The sequence below is a fragment of the Pistacia vera genome, unplaced genomic scaffold, assembly GCF_008641045.1.
Source record: "Pistacia vera cultivar Batoury unplaced genomic scaffold, PisVer_v2 Contig738, whole genome shotgun sequence".
Classification (NCBI taxonomy): domain Eukaryota; kingdom Viridiplantae; phylum Streptophyta; class Magnoliopsida; order Sapindales; family Anacardiaceae; genus Pistacia; species Pistacia vera.
The window spans coordinates 438060-453310 of NW_022196599.1; the positions used below are offsets into that span (position 1 = coordinate 438060).

General features: G+C 34.0%; 1 pseudogene; it reads left to right on the forward strand.

The window, feature by feature from the left end:
- Positions 1 to 4644: 4644 nt before the first annotated feature.
- Positions 4645 to 11902, forward strand: LOC116115388 (annotated as a pseudogene).
- Positions 11903 to 15251: the final 3349 nt, after the last annotated feature.

Sequence of the window (15251 nt, forward strand, 5' to 3'; positions counted from 1 at the left end):
TGCCTTTTTAGTTTATCTATTTCTTGTTTACAAGCCCTTGCAATTAACATGTCATCTACATATAATAATAGGATGACATAGGAATTACCAAGTTTCTTAAAATAATAGCAATGGTCTGCTTGGCATCTAAAGAAACCGTTACTACACATAAACCCATCAAACTTCTTGTACAACTGTCTAGGCGCTTGTTTTAGCCCATATAGCCTCTTTTGAAGTTTGCACACCAATCTCTCATTTCCTTTTACTTTAAAACCCTATGGCTGCTGCATATAAATTTCTTCATCCAATTCTCCACGAAGAAATGCCATCTTTACATCTAACTGGTCAAGATAAAGGTCTTCTTTTGCCACTAACCTAAGTACTGTTCTTATTGTAGTCAACTTGATAATTGGAGAGAAAATTTCAGTGTAGTTAATGTCTTTTTTTTTGCTAAAATCCTTTCACGACCAGTCTTGCTTTATATTGTTTGCTGCCATCATGTTCATCTTTCACCCGATAAACCCATTTGTTTTGCAATGCCTTCTTCCCTTGTGGTAGCTCTATCAGCTACCAGGTTTGATTTGTTAATAATGAGTCCATCTCATCCTCATAGCTAAATCCTAATTGATTGAGTCATCAACTTGCATTGCTTCCTTGTAACACTCTGGTTCACCACCATTAGTTAGTAAAATATAGTGTAAAGAAGAGGAGTACCTCTATGGTGGTCTTATAGTCCTGGAAGATCTTCTAGGTTCGAACACAGGCGTTTGTGGTTGGACTTCTTGAGTTATATTATCTTGATATTCTTGGTCATTGTCTTGCATGCCATTCATTAAGAAGTCTTCCAAAGGGACTACCTCTTGCTTCTTCACTTCAGTGCTTGGATTTTCTAACTTCATGTTGAGCCTATCCTTGTACATCACTTCTTCATTGAATATGACGTCTCTGCTCCTTATAATCTTACGGTTTTGGTCATCCCAGAAATGATAACCAAACTCAGCATCACCATAACCAATGAAAAAACATTTGTTAGATTTAGTATCAAGCTTACTTCTAAGAGTAGAGTCAATATGAACATATGCTAAACAACCAAACACTCTTAAGAAAGAATAATTTACCTCTTTGCCGCTCCAAACTTATTCTGGGATCTTGCAATTTAGTGGTACAGAGGGTCCTCTATTGAGAAAGTAGGCTACAGTATTAATTGCGTTAGCCCAAAATGTCTGTGGTAGTCCAGCATGCAATCTCATGCTTCTTGCATGCTCATTTAGGGTTCTGTTTATCCTTTCGGCGACACCATTCTATTGAGGAGTTACAGGAATGGTCTTCTCCATCTTGATCCCATTATTGGCACAATATTCTCTAAACCCCCGATCAATGTACTCTCCTCCATTATCGGATCACAAGCACTTCACCCTTAGGTTTGTCTCATTCTCTCCACTTTTTAAAAGTATCACAAACATCAGATTTATTTTTCAAAAAATAAATGCATAACTTTCTGCTCGCATCATCAATGAACATTACATAATACTTTGAGTCTCCAAGGGATGACATAGGAGCGGGTCCCCACACGTTTGTATGAACCAACTCCAACTTCTTTGCCTTTGGTTCCCTTGCTACTTTGGAAAAACTTACTCTTCTTTGTTTGCCAAAGATGCAACCTTCACACAAACTGTGATCAATTGACTTCAACTCTGGTAGTTTTTCGTTTGATTAAGGCTCCTTTATTCCTTTCACTCTCATATGCCCAAGTTTACAATGCCACAAACTCGAGATAACACCAGCATCTGTGACTACAACTGAATCTTTGCAACTAGAAGTCATGTAAAGAGTTCCAGTTTTATTTCCACGAGCAACCACCATGGCTCTTTTAGTAACTTTCCATGAACCACCCAAAAAAGACACACTATGCCCTTCATCATCAAGTTGCCCAACTGATATTAGACTGCGCATCAATTTTGGCACGTGCCTTATATTATGGATTTTCCACAGAGGTCTGTTTGCTATCTTCAATCTAACATCACCCATACCTACAATATCCAAAGATTCTCCATCTGCTGGGTATACCTTTCCATGATTTCCAACCACATAATTTTCTAGAATTTCATAGTGTGTAGTGGTATGGAATGAAGCTCCTGAATCTAAAACACAAGAATCAATAAAACTATTAACAAATAAAAGTAAAACATCTTGTACCTCCTCAGTTACGACAATGGTGGTGTCATTATCGCTATTCTCCTCTTTCTTTGGTGCTTTGCAATTCCTCTGTATGTAGTCTTTGTTGCCACAATTCCAACACTCAACTTTTTTTTCGAAACCTGAACTTGCTTCTTTTGTTCCTTGATTTTGATCTTCCTCTGCCTTGATTTGAATTTCTATTGTAGCCCCTACCTTTTGTTTCAACATTCAAAGCGTTCAATGTTATCTCACCCAAATCTTTCTTGTGAACCTTCTCAGCAAGAATTTTATCCTTGACATCAATGAGTTTTAATTTCGCACTACCTGTTGAATTACTAATTGCTGCTTTCATAGGCTCCCAACTATTTGGTAGGGAAGCCATAAGAATTAGGGCATGAACTTCTTTATCAAAATCAATTTTTACAGATGACAATTGATTAATAATTATATTAAAATCATTCATATGCTCTGTCACGAGAGCACCTTCTGTCATCTTAAGATTAAATAATTTTTTCATAAGATGTACCGTGTTATTTCTAGAAGGGTTCTCATTCATATCGGACAAGATCTTCATCAAACCTATTGTGGTTATCTCCTTTGCCACGTTACTTGCCACGTTCGTGGTCAATATCAATCAAATGACTCCTAATACTTGTTTGTCGAGGAGTGCTCAATCTTCATCTGACATCTTTTCGGTAATTTTTTTGCCATACAGATGATCTTCAATTTGCATCTACCAGTATGCGCAATCTGTTCCATCAAACTTGTTGATCCTAGGTACATATCCTCCTTCTTCTCCAACCATCACTTTCTCCCTAAACCCTGCTCTGATACTAGTTATTGGGGGGATTTAATTAAGTACTAGTAAATCCTAACTCCCTGAAAGCAAAAAATAATGCGAACAAAGGATACACAATAACCACACACACAAACATAAATTTATAGTGGTTCATTCTCAAAATGGGAGCTACGTCTACTTTGCCGCTGCGGAATTTCACTGTGAAGAAGAAGAAAAATTACAAGAGTCTCTCAAACCTCACAAATTAGCTCATTCACTAAACCCTATTTGGTGGCTCTCACTCTGATTGTGGCTTTGCCTTCTATTCAATTTGTGTTGTCTAACTCTAGGGATTTAACCCCTTTTTATAGGTAATACATGGGACACAATTCCTAATAGGACTCAAATCCCATATCCTAATAGGAATTATATTCCTAATATAATTATAATCCTATTTCCAATTGTATTCTTAAAAAAAAAAAAAAACCAATTATACTTAAACACAAATTAGGAAAACCCATGTCCTAATCCAACTCTAATTTGGATTGAATTTGGCTCCACAATCTCAACAATGTCGTTAAAAATGGAGTCTAGATTTAGTTTATATTAAGACTTATATAGGAAAAAATGACGTTAATTTTTGATAATTATAAATACTTTTAACAGCAGCAAATGTGATGTTAATTATCAGAATTATAAGTACTTAGTACTATAATTAAGTAATGCTTATGCTTGAGATTCTACGTACAGTAGTAGAGAAATTATTTGCATGGAAAGTATAGAATCCTGGAATGGAACTTGTAGGCGCCATGAAAAGACCTGGTTTGCAAGTATAGAAATTGACTACCAATAGTCTTTCTTTTTCTTCTTCTCTATAAATATAATCAAATCCTTCATTTCTTCTTCTGCGTTTTGCTTATTTCTTCTTACGTACTTACTTCCATCTGCTTATTCATATCTCTGCAATTATCACTCTGTACACTTTGTGAGTTTCTTTCTCTTATTTATTTATTTAATTACAACCATTCACTTATTTCCTTTGTTGCAGTCTCTTGCTTAAGATTGCATGCATTTTAGTGTTGAATTTTATGGAAGATTTTCAACTGTGTGCTCTTTTGTTTGCTCATTGATTTTGATTTTCTCCTTACACTAAACTTTACATATTCTAAATTTTCATCATTTTTCCATGTTTAGACTGGCCAGGTGTTGATATTGTTTATCATTTCTTTGAGTGTCAAAAATTTTGTTCATCTGTATAGAGCTTTAGACAAATTGGCTTGTATCCTAGGGAAGATTTATGACATTGTGATACTAGGGCAATTAATGAAAAATTTCTTTTATGTGATTTGGAGATTTTATCAGCCAAGCTTATTTCCCCTTGATTATATATATTCTTATAATCATGAAAAGAAAGATTCTTTTCAGCAACGTATCGTATCGTATGGTACTATGGTTTGTTATATATATTCATTCAGATTATTGAGTCTATGGATCAACCAACTTCCATTAAAACTGAAATGGGTAGGCATTTTTGAGGTCTAATTGTTCAATATGTGATGCTTATAATTTAAGAGATATTTGTTCAAGTTCATTAATTGAGCATTGATGTGTTTCAAATTTCTTTACTTTCTATGCATCAAATGAGATTTTGTTAAGTGTTACTAATTTGGTGTCTATTAGGAAACAACAGTCGAAATTGTTTAGACTGAATGGGTAAGTCAATCATATTGTATGGATTTGTTGCGGTTGAGCAACCAGAAGCCATAAAACAATTTCTGGAACAAATTTTGGGTGAAGGGACTGTCACTGATGTGGGAGTTCAGCAACAGGATGGTTTAAGGGGCTATGCAATTGTACACTTCACAACAATTGAAGTTGCAGATACAATTAAGTCTTTAGCTGACGAATGCCTTTGGTATGGGAATTCTTACTTAAAAGATCAAAATATGGGCGAGGGACCAAAACCAAGTCACCTTCAGCATATGATTAAGGATGTAAAGTTGCACTTTGGTTTTCAATTGTCAGAACAAAAGTTTTCATCACTGTGGACTTAGGAAAATGTTTCTGTCAAGTTTGGATTGGGACTAAGAAAATTTATCTTTTTTCTATCTCATAATTCTGTGGAATATAAGTTCAGCTCCCGTACGATAGGCTAGTTAAGTTGCGTCGTCTACAAGACAAGAGGTCTATCATCATTCAGATGTGTTGTTTAAACTAATTTGTATAGTATTTTTTTTTTTTCTGCAATATAGAATTGCTTCTTATTATACTCTGCTACTATATAGTTTGCATTATTTAAGATTTTATTTCGATTGCTAGTGTATGATTTGGTACTTAAGGCTATAGTTAAAACTTATTCTCATTCTTAAAATTGCTAGCAATAATACATTTTAATCTATATGACAACTAAGGACAATTCTTAACATGTGCTTCGTTTTCATCTTTGTGTGTTGCTATTGTTAGTTTTTCTGTGTTCCTCAGATATATTCCAAAGATGTGCCTAATCAAACCTTTTTTAGAAATGACACTAATGTTCAGTGGATTCATGAAGTTGATTTTACTCCATCCTCATGCATTGGCCAATCTACTGCTTTATGTTTGGAACTCCTAACCAGTGGTTATCTTTTGGATTTTCAAAAAGATTTTGCTTACTACAAAGAAACTACAGGGAAACTTGTCGGGGAAACAGGTTCAACTTCCTCTTGCTACTCTGATCATGTCCCAATTGTAAGTCCACCTGAAGGATTTAAGTTGCCATTTTGTATCCTGTTTAAGATTAATACCTTGGTTCAACATGGTTGTATTCCTAGGCCAGCAGTAGATGATAAATTTTTCTTGGATGGTTGAACCGCATAGAAGAAATGTAGCATTTGTAGAACATGCTCTTGAGACACTGTTTTATTCAAAACGATGTTGCTTTGAACCTTGACAGTGGCTTAGAGAACAATACCAAAACTACAGCATGGCTGCAAGACCTCTTATGTTGCCTGCCATCAGTTTAAGTCACGTATTTGTATATATGTGTAGGGTTCTAGTCACCCCATCTAAAGTATATTTCTTTGGTCTAGAGATTGTTCTATCCAGTAATGTGTTACGCACATATTCTGATGATGGTGAGAACTTTATTTGTGTTTCTTTTGTTAATGAGGATCTTAAAAAAATACATCCAACAGATTTATCTCCTCGAGCATCTTTGGTGAATATTGAAAGGCATACTAGAGTTTATCAAAGGATATTGTCAACTTTGAGAAATGGCATTGTTATTGGAGATAAAAAGTTTGAATTTCTGGCCTTTTCTAATAGTCAACTGAAAGATAATTCTATGTGGATGTTTGCATCTGGACCAAGGCTAACTGCAAGTGAAATCATAGAGAGGTTAGGTGATTTTAGCTTGATAAGGAATATGGCAAAATATTCTACTAGACTTGGTCAATCATTTAGCTCCTGCAGGGAAGTTGTGAATGTTGATAAGAATGAAATTGAAGAAATTCCTGATATAGAAGTTGAAAGGGGGGGAGTCAAATATGTTTTCTTTGATGGCATTGGGAAAATTATTAGCTACATTGGCTCATATGGTGGCTGGAAAGTGTGGCTTCAGAATTGTTCCATCTATCTTTTAGATTTGATATGGCGGGTATGAAGGTGTCATAACAGTTGATCCAACTTCATCAATAAAGTTATCAATGAGACCAAGTGCAATTGATCCAACTTCATAAATAAAGTTATCAATGAGACCAAGTATGTCCAAATACAAATAAGATAATGTTAGTCTTAATGTGAAACCCCGTTTTTAATCCTAATACATATTGCGTATTCTGTGTGATTTTATTTTTATGGAAGGGGATTTTTGTTAGTTTTTAAAAGTTTTATTGGTGATGAAATTGCAAGAAAAGGAAGCTGCTGGGTTTGCATGTAACAAGGGGCAAAATCTGGAGGTTTATTTGAAAGAAAAAGCTGATGTGGTAGGGGTTTAGCGGGATTACCTGTAATCTAGGGGCAGAAGCATAAATTTAGAAAGATTAAAAATATAAAAAAAAATGAAGAAGGAGAAGAAGAAGACGAGACAGAAGAAGACCCAGACAGGAGAGAGAAGGAGAGAGAAAAGAAGGAAGGAGAGCGGAGAGAAGAAGAGAGAACAGAAGAAAGAGGTGTTTCGGTCTAGAGATAGAGTGAGAGAGGAAGGTGAAGCAAAGATGGAGGATGAGAATTATGAGATATTGACGCAGATCCCACCATTTTTATTTCAGGTGTGGAGGAAGAGAGTGCTTGAGGTTTCCTTTCAAAGTTTCGGTTGAGCTAAAAAAAATGGTGAGTGGGATTCAACCTGTATTCTTTTCAAACTTAAATGAAAGCCTTTGCAAGTTAAATTTTATAATGCTATTTCAATGATTGAAGTAATTTTGTGTTAAGTGTGATTATTTGGTGAATCTTGCTTTGCATGTTTCGGCTGAGCTAATTTTTGGGTGAAAATGCATTAGACCTCGTTCCAAGGGTTGAGTTTTATGTGCATGCTATTTAAAATATGTATAAACCATAAAGGTGGGTTACTGGAGAGATGAGTTAATATTATTGCTTGAAGAGTGGTTGAAGGAAGTGTTAGACCTGTTCAGAATAGTCAAAATGTAAGTTTGATGTTGCCATTTGATTAATTTTGGTAATTCACTCATAAAATTACATGTGATTTTTCCTTAGTTTATTAATTAAATCGCTTCTCCATCAGTTGATTTCGATGTGCCATTGGTGGATTTTCCTCAATTTTGGAAAATATATTAAAATTTGGAAATGTTGATTTCATGGGTGGTGACAGTTGTTGGCTGTTGAAATGGTATTGAAGGAAAAATGTAAATGAGTTGAAAGAAAATTGTGTTTTAAATAGTTATTGATTCTGAAATGACTTGAAAATTTACTGGATCAACATATATTTGTCTTGAATGCCCCATGAAATATAGCTTGATTGGTGAGGGGATTAAACCAAATCTTCTTCCAAATCCTTAAATCCATGCTTGCATGTTAACTTGTGATTTTATTAAATGTTTTGATGAAGTTTGGTATATAGAATTTATATGTATTCATGCTTATGAATAAATGTTGCTGTTGAGAGTAAGAAATTGGTTGAATTGTATAGGGTTGAGGATGTGATGTTGGTAGATGGTTTCTTGGTAAAAGAAAAAGAGAGGGGTGGCACTGTCAGTTTTGAAGGTATGTTTTAAAACTTGCATTCTACCCCCATTTTGCATGGAATTCATACGATTTGGCATGATTTACTTTTATAGAAATGTGGTATATATCTTATGATAGTGATGGACATATGCTATGGAAATGTGATATTGAAAGTAATTTTTAATCTGGGTTAAACTGTCAGTTTTAAAACATGTTGGAAATTTTCAGTTTCACCCCGGATGTGATTTTTGAATATTATGTCATATATGCATGATTTATAAGCACATATGTGGTATGTTCTTGACTTACATGTTAGTTGAGATATGCATGAGATTGTTATGGTGCTAAAACCACCCTACGAAGTACCCATCCCCCAGTTTTCAGGCTCTGCCACGCGATGCAGGATTCCGCTGGGTATTGAGATATTTGGTCTTCAGGCTCTGCGCATGCGTATTGAGATATTTAGTGCTCTGCCTGGGCGTTGAGCTTGTCCGCCAGGTATTGAGATGGTTTTCTTCAGGCTCTGCCCGCGCGATGATAGATCTTGCGGGTATTGAGATGTTTTTCCCAGCTCTGCCTGTGTGTGGGAGCCCACCAGGTATCGAGATTTTTCCCCCAGGGTACTAGTTGCGGTGAGGGTTTTCTGTTATTAATATCATAATCAGTTTAGAATGTTCAAGATCACATTCAGTTCTGAGAGTTATGAGCGATAGTCTCAATATGAGTTTTCAAAATATTAAGAGAGCCTTCAGTATTAGCCCCGGTTCGAAATAAGATATTAGCTTATGGTTTTCAGTAACAGTAAAAGCTACAGTATCCAATTTAAAGTTCAGTCATCAGCACAAAGTTTACAGTATTCCAAAATCAGTATCAGTGCATAGTTTCAGAAAAAAATCAGTTATCAATTTTATATCATCACAATAGTTATAAATTTAGTTACCAGATTTTGTCTGTGAATCATGAGTGTTCATTGAATGATGGTTTGGATGTTTACAGCATGACTAGTAGAGTTGTTATTTCGAATCACATGCATGAGAACCTTTAGTATCAGTTTACTGTTCCAAACAGGATATCGGTTTAAAGTTTTCAGATACCAGCCTACAGTTTTCAGTATCAGTTAATAGTTCAGTTTTCAGTATATGATGGATAGTTTGCATTAGCTATATGAAACAGTTGATGTTTGTAGCATGATTCATAGAAAACATTGTCTTTAGAAGCATGAGCATTTACAGCTATTCTTTAAGTTCTCATAAAAGAGTTTTCAATATTGGTGATGAGCTAGGATTCAGAAATTGTTGTCAGTTTAATTGATCATATTATAATACTTAGAACAACTTTAGAAAACGAGTTTTACATGCATACAGGATGATTAGCTACCACCATATCATGTTCATAGAATCATGTTGTTTTCAGGATTTCATAAGAACTATTGCATGCCATGACTATTGTTGAAGAATGTTTTGCAAACTCACCCCAATCCCCCACTCACTGAGTATTTCAGCTCACCCCTTTTTAGACCCTTTTTCCCAGGTTCACAGGAAGAGTCGTGCTGAGGAGTGATTCCTCTCGAGGTTGGGCCCTTACGTCATCAACTCATCATGTGTGTAAAAATGTCATGCTTGTTACCGCTACCGAATTATGTTTTATCCTTATGATTATCTCCTGTGTTGATTATAAAAGATATGAATATCTGATACCATCCGTTTTTGGATTTTATGAACGTACAAGTTAGCTTTCAGATTTTCAAAATCTTATGTGTTTATGCTTTCAAAACGAGTCCAAGCAAATGTTTTTATGAAAAACTTATTTAGAGTACCGGTTTTTAGATTCCCACACGTCACGTGTCGGCCGCCCGAGTCTCATAGGTGCGCCCGGAGCTTATGGGGTAGGGAGGGTCGAGGCAGGTCGTGTCACTTAATATTTTGGAATGGAGCAAGTATCAGCCGTGTTATCTTAATCGCCAATTAGTGATACTTTTGTTGACTCTCAGTGTCAGCGATTATGCGTTTGAGAAGAAGCAGAAATATGTGATTTCTCAACTTGATACAATTTTAATAGATCCATTAAAGGCACAAGAAGCACTTGACTTGATGTCTTTAAGAGCGATCACATATGTACTGAAAGATACCATTATTCTAAGCCACATGAAGAACCATTTCTTTCAATGATGTTACAAATATTTCACTCGTCAATATTGAAAGACTTGAAAGAAAAAAAAGGAATCTTTATCCCAAGGGGACGAGCAATGATGGGGTGTCTAGATGAGACAGGAATCTTAGAATATGGTTAGGTGTTTGTGCAATGTTCAAGTTGTCAGATTGAGTTATCGACCAATTCCTTAGCTTTGTTTAGTGGCAGAGTATCAAACCAAAGTAGCATTGTAAGGGGAATGGTAACTGTTGTGAAAAATCCATGTCTACATCTTGGGGATGTTCGTGTTCTAAAGGCTATCGATGTTCTGACCTTGCACCACATGGTGGATTACATAGTATTTCTAGCTAAAGGAAAGTGGTAAGCTTGTCATATACACCACATAGCATACTTACACATGCACAAAACATAGTTTGTCTATTACATATTATATATTTCTTGCTTGCATGCAATTTTAATATCGAACTCAAAAAATTTCTAAATTGGTCACCACCCCCTTAAAGATCACATTACATTCTTCTTGTGCAATGATATTTTGTTTTCTTAAGCATAATTTCTCTATAAAGCATATTTACAATGACATTATTTACATTGTTAACTTGACCTCATCCCGATGAATGTTAGGGGAGTGATTAGGATGGAGATATCCACTTTGTTTGTTGGGATCGTGATCTCATTCCTCCTCGCTAGTACCCACCTATGGATTATGCTTCACCACCACCTAAGATTCTTGATAATGAAGTTACAATTGAGGTATTACTCAATCTAGCCTGCCAAGAATTGTTCAAACACATACATGAATTATGGCTTATTGCATTAGTTCATTTTCTTTGAATTCTAATGAGTGCATTTTTTTTTCTATGCCTTAACATAGACACTATTGTGGTACAGAATGTGGAGGAGTATTTTGTAGATTACATGGTCAATGAAAACTTGGGAATAATCTGTAATGCCCATGTTGCATTTGCAGATATTAGTCCTTACAAGGCAATGTGTTGGCAATGTATTCTTCTTGCAAAGCTAGCCTCCATTTCTGTTGACTTCTCAAAAACCGGAGTACCTGCTAAAATCCCTCAACATTTACAAGTTAGAAATTTTTCGGATTACATGAAAAAGCACGAATGAGAATCCTATGAATCACGAAGTGTGATTGGGAAACTTTATCGTGAGGTAAAAGATCTTGTGCCAAAGATGGGTACTATCAAATCCTTCACCTCGGATGAGGCGAGGTAGTTTTATGACCTTGACATGGAAGTGAAGGGCTTCAAGGACTACATTGATGATGCTTTTTATTACAAACGTGAGTATGATTATAGATTGGGAAATATGATGGACTATTTCGGGATATCAACCGAGGGTGAAATACTCAGTGGTCAAATAATGAAAATGGCAAAATCTTTTAGTAAGAAAAGGGATTTGGAAGGAATCAAATTGGTTGTGAAGTCATTGATAAAGGAAGCCAGGGAATGGTTCAACAAGAAGGAAAATGAATATGATGGTCCTGAGAAAGTATTCATCAAAGTATCAACTTGGTATTACGTTAAATATCATCCAAATTTTTGGGGTCGGTACAATGAAGGACTAAATCGCGAGCATTTCCTTAGTTTTCCATGGTGTGTTCATGATAAACTTCTTGAGATCAAGAGAGACAGGTAGAGAATCTGCACCATTCTTCATTACAAGCCTAGTTCTTCATATGAAGTTCTTGTTTGTCGCTTGATATCATTTGAAGAGAGATGCCTTGACAAGAGTACTTCATTATGTGAATATATATGTTTATTTGTACAATTATTCAGTTTGAGTGTCAACTTTATATTGTATTGATTGTTGTTTGTTAATATTGTAAGTGTCTCAAAACTACTTGTATCTTACTATTTGTTATTCAATAAATCTGTGGTTTGCTGGCTTGCCTTAAAATTTTGCTGCAAATTTAAATAAATGGCCTTCTTCAAAGAAGAACATTTTGGAGAATCCGTTGCACTTTTTACCACCCAATTGTGAATCACGTGTATGCTATTTGCGCTACTTTTATTGACTTCTTGTCTGTGCAACGGGTACACAAAAGTGTGTTTGTATGATCTGCAAATGTATGTATGTATGTATGTAACATTCTGGCCTGCCTCAATTTTTGCACATGAGTGTGCTTGTATTTGAACTTTTATTAGCAAATATCAACTTTTAAGTAGCGAAAATTGCTTTATTTCTAATGGATAATATTATTCATTAAACATTTTTGGAAAATTATTTTTGAAAAACTATTTCAAGAAAGAGTTTTGTCACATATTTTAAAAATATCTTCCAATAATTAGAACAACAAAAATACATAATTATAGAAGAAACATTATATTCAATATGCATTTAGCAATAAATATTTTAAAGAGTTTTCTTAATGTGGGTTAAAATAATAGAATCCATAAATAAATTGATAACTCTTCTAAAGATATTATTTATTACTACAAATATTTTTAAACATACTTAATATTTGCAATGTTATTTTCCTTAACAATGTCAAATTAATTAAAAAATTTAAATTAAATTAATAGAAAAATAAGAAGAAAGATAAGGTCAAAATAAAATATGATTGTGGGGTCCTAATCCTACAAGCAACTTAACTTAAGAGTTAAGGAAGAAGGGGAAAATACTCCAAAATGGGGAGCAAAAGACCCCACCCTTCATTGTCTTATTATGTACGGACAACATTTTCACCTTTTTATTTTAATTATTCATTTATTTTTATATGTGGATTTTATCACTATGATTGAGGTTATAAAATAAAGATTGGTTCATAAATTTATTGTTTATTTATTTCTTTTTCTTTTGCCCTTTTCAAATATTGATGATTCAAAACGTGTGTAGCCATATTGTAGTAAATAGTAAAACATTAATCCCCATATGTTTAGCCTCCAAAAAAATATTATCCAGTAATATTGTCAGACAGCTTTTAGATATTAGATTGAATTTAAATGAATTAGTAAAAACGTTGTTTTCTCACAAATTTATACATATTAACTTAAGGTCCGTAAAAAATTAGGATAAAATCATATTTTCAAAATGGATGAATACTCACTACAAAAAAGACAAAGCATCTCGATGTAGCTCACAAATAATACAATTTTTAATTAGAAAATATTACGTTTATAATATTTTTTCAGAAATTTTCTGTCACAACCTCGATGTAACAGCTTACAATTGGTCAATTCGTAAAGGATTTCACTTAATAAATTACGGTTGACTAATAATGAACTATTAAAATTATGAGAAAAAATTTGTGAAAAGGGATTATAAGTATAATAATATTATTATTATTAAAGAGAGGTTCCATATTCCAAAACCACCCTCCCATTTCGGGTTATATCACGTAGTTACTTCACCATATACTCATTACTCAACAGCACATTTATGCTTTCCTTTTACTCTTTTCTCAAGCAAGAGTTTTACTTCTCTGTTAACCCGACCATACTCTTCACTTCAACCTACCCAATCATTTTTCTCCACCTAATCAACTTTTGATTAATTTAGTTAAATAATATAAAAAAGGCTTTATAATTTAAGAAAAAACTTATAAAATATAATATGAAAATAGTATTTATTTTTTATTTTTTTGAATAAAATCAAGAAGGATTTTATATCTAAAATTGCATTTAAACAATACAAAAAATCTTCTAGTAAACAACAGGACGTAATATCAACGTTGGCAAACACACATCAGCAGTAGGAATATTGTAATGGATGGCCCCGCGAAGCAGAGAATCTTTGTGGAATTAAAGAGAAAGAGACATACAGTACTGCACAGTAGCGGCAATATTCACATAAAAGAACATTGACCTGCCATTGACGAAGACGATCAACTTACTGTTCATTCTTTACTTACAGCACTCTTCAGCTTTCTTGGCTTCTGGGTTCTTTTCTCTGGCGAGTCTTCTTCTTGTTTTTGTTTTCACTCAAAGTTCATTTCTTTTTGTTATTTAAAGAAACAAGTTGGCTTTGTTTACTTGCAGTTTATGACATGAACCCCATACTTACAGTAGAGACTATGTAAATCTAAAAAGAAAAAGAAAAAGAAAAAAGGAATGAAATTTAGTGGCAAACTTGTAAAATGAAAGTTATATGATCGTTCCTTTTACTATTAGAAGTCTTATGTAGAGAGATTTTCGGACTATCAAAAAAAAAAAAAAAAAAAAGAAGAAAGGAAAAGATAGGCTTCGTTTGGTTGGATTTTGGGAATACTACTTTTAGTATTCCCAAAAAAGTTAAACAGTAAAATACCCAAAAACTCACAATATTATTCAACTTTATTCAACATTTTTTAAACCCCCTAAATTTGTTAATTCAATTAAATACCCCTAAATATTTTTAATGTTTTTGTTACGGCGACTCCAGTCACCCTCCGGCGGTGGTGGCCGGTTGTCCGTATTTGGGGGTGGATTAGGGGTGTTTTTGTTAACTTTTAATGTTTTATTATAAGGGGTGTTTTGTAAAAAAACAAACATAGGGGGTATTTTAAATTTGTAAATCCTACATCGTAATACCCGCCCAATTCAACTTTTTTTTTAACTTTTTTTAAAAAACTTTTCCCAAGAACACAAAATTGTGAACCAAACAGAGCCATAGGCTTCTGTAATAAAGGATTAGTGAAGTTTTTGTTATGTTACTGGGTAACGTAACCTCTGGTATTATATTAGCATCTTGGTTTAATGGTACAAGTCTCGATAATGTTACCGGGATGGCAACACAGAAAAATTCTTTTGCTGTATGCATGATTCATGAATGAGAGGGAGTGTTATTCTAGACTGGCTCGATGATGTTACTCGACTATCTATAAAAGAAAAATGATAATAATTACAAGTTATGTATTGTATATTAACAGAATGCCATATTTTAGAATTAATATTTTGTTGTTAATTTGATGTTTAATGTTACTATTTTATTTTTTTTCTAGTTTCTGTTCTTTTCTTTTATTTGTTTCAGGAGTGTTTGTTTTGTTACATAAAATTTCCACATTTAT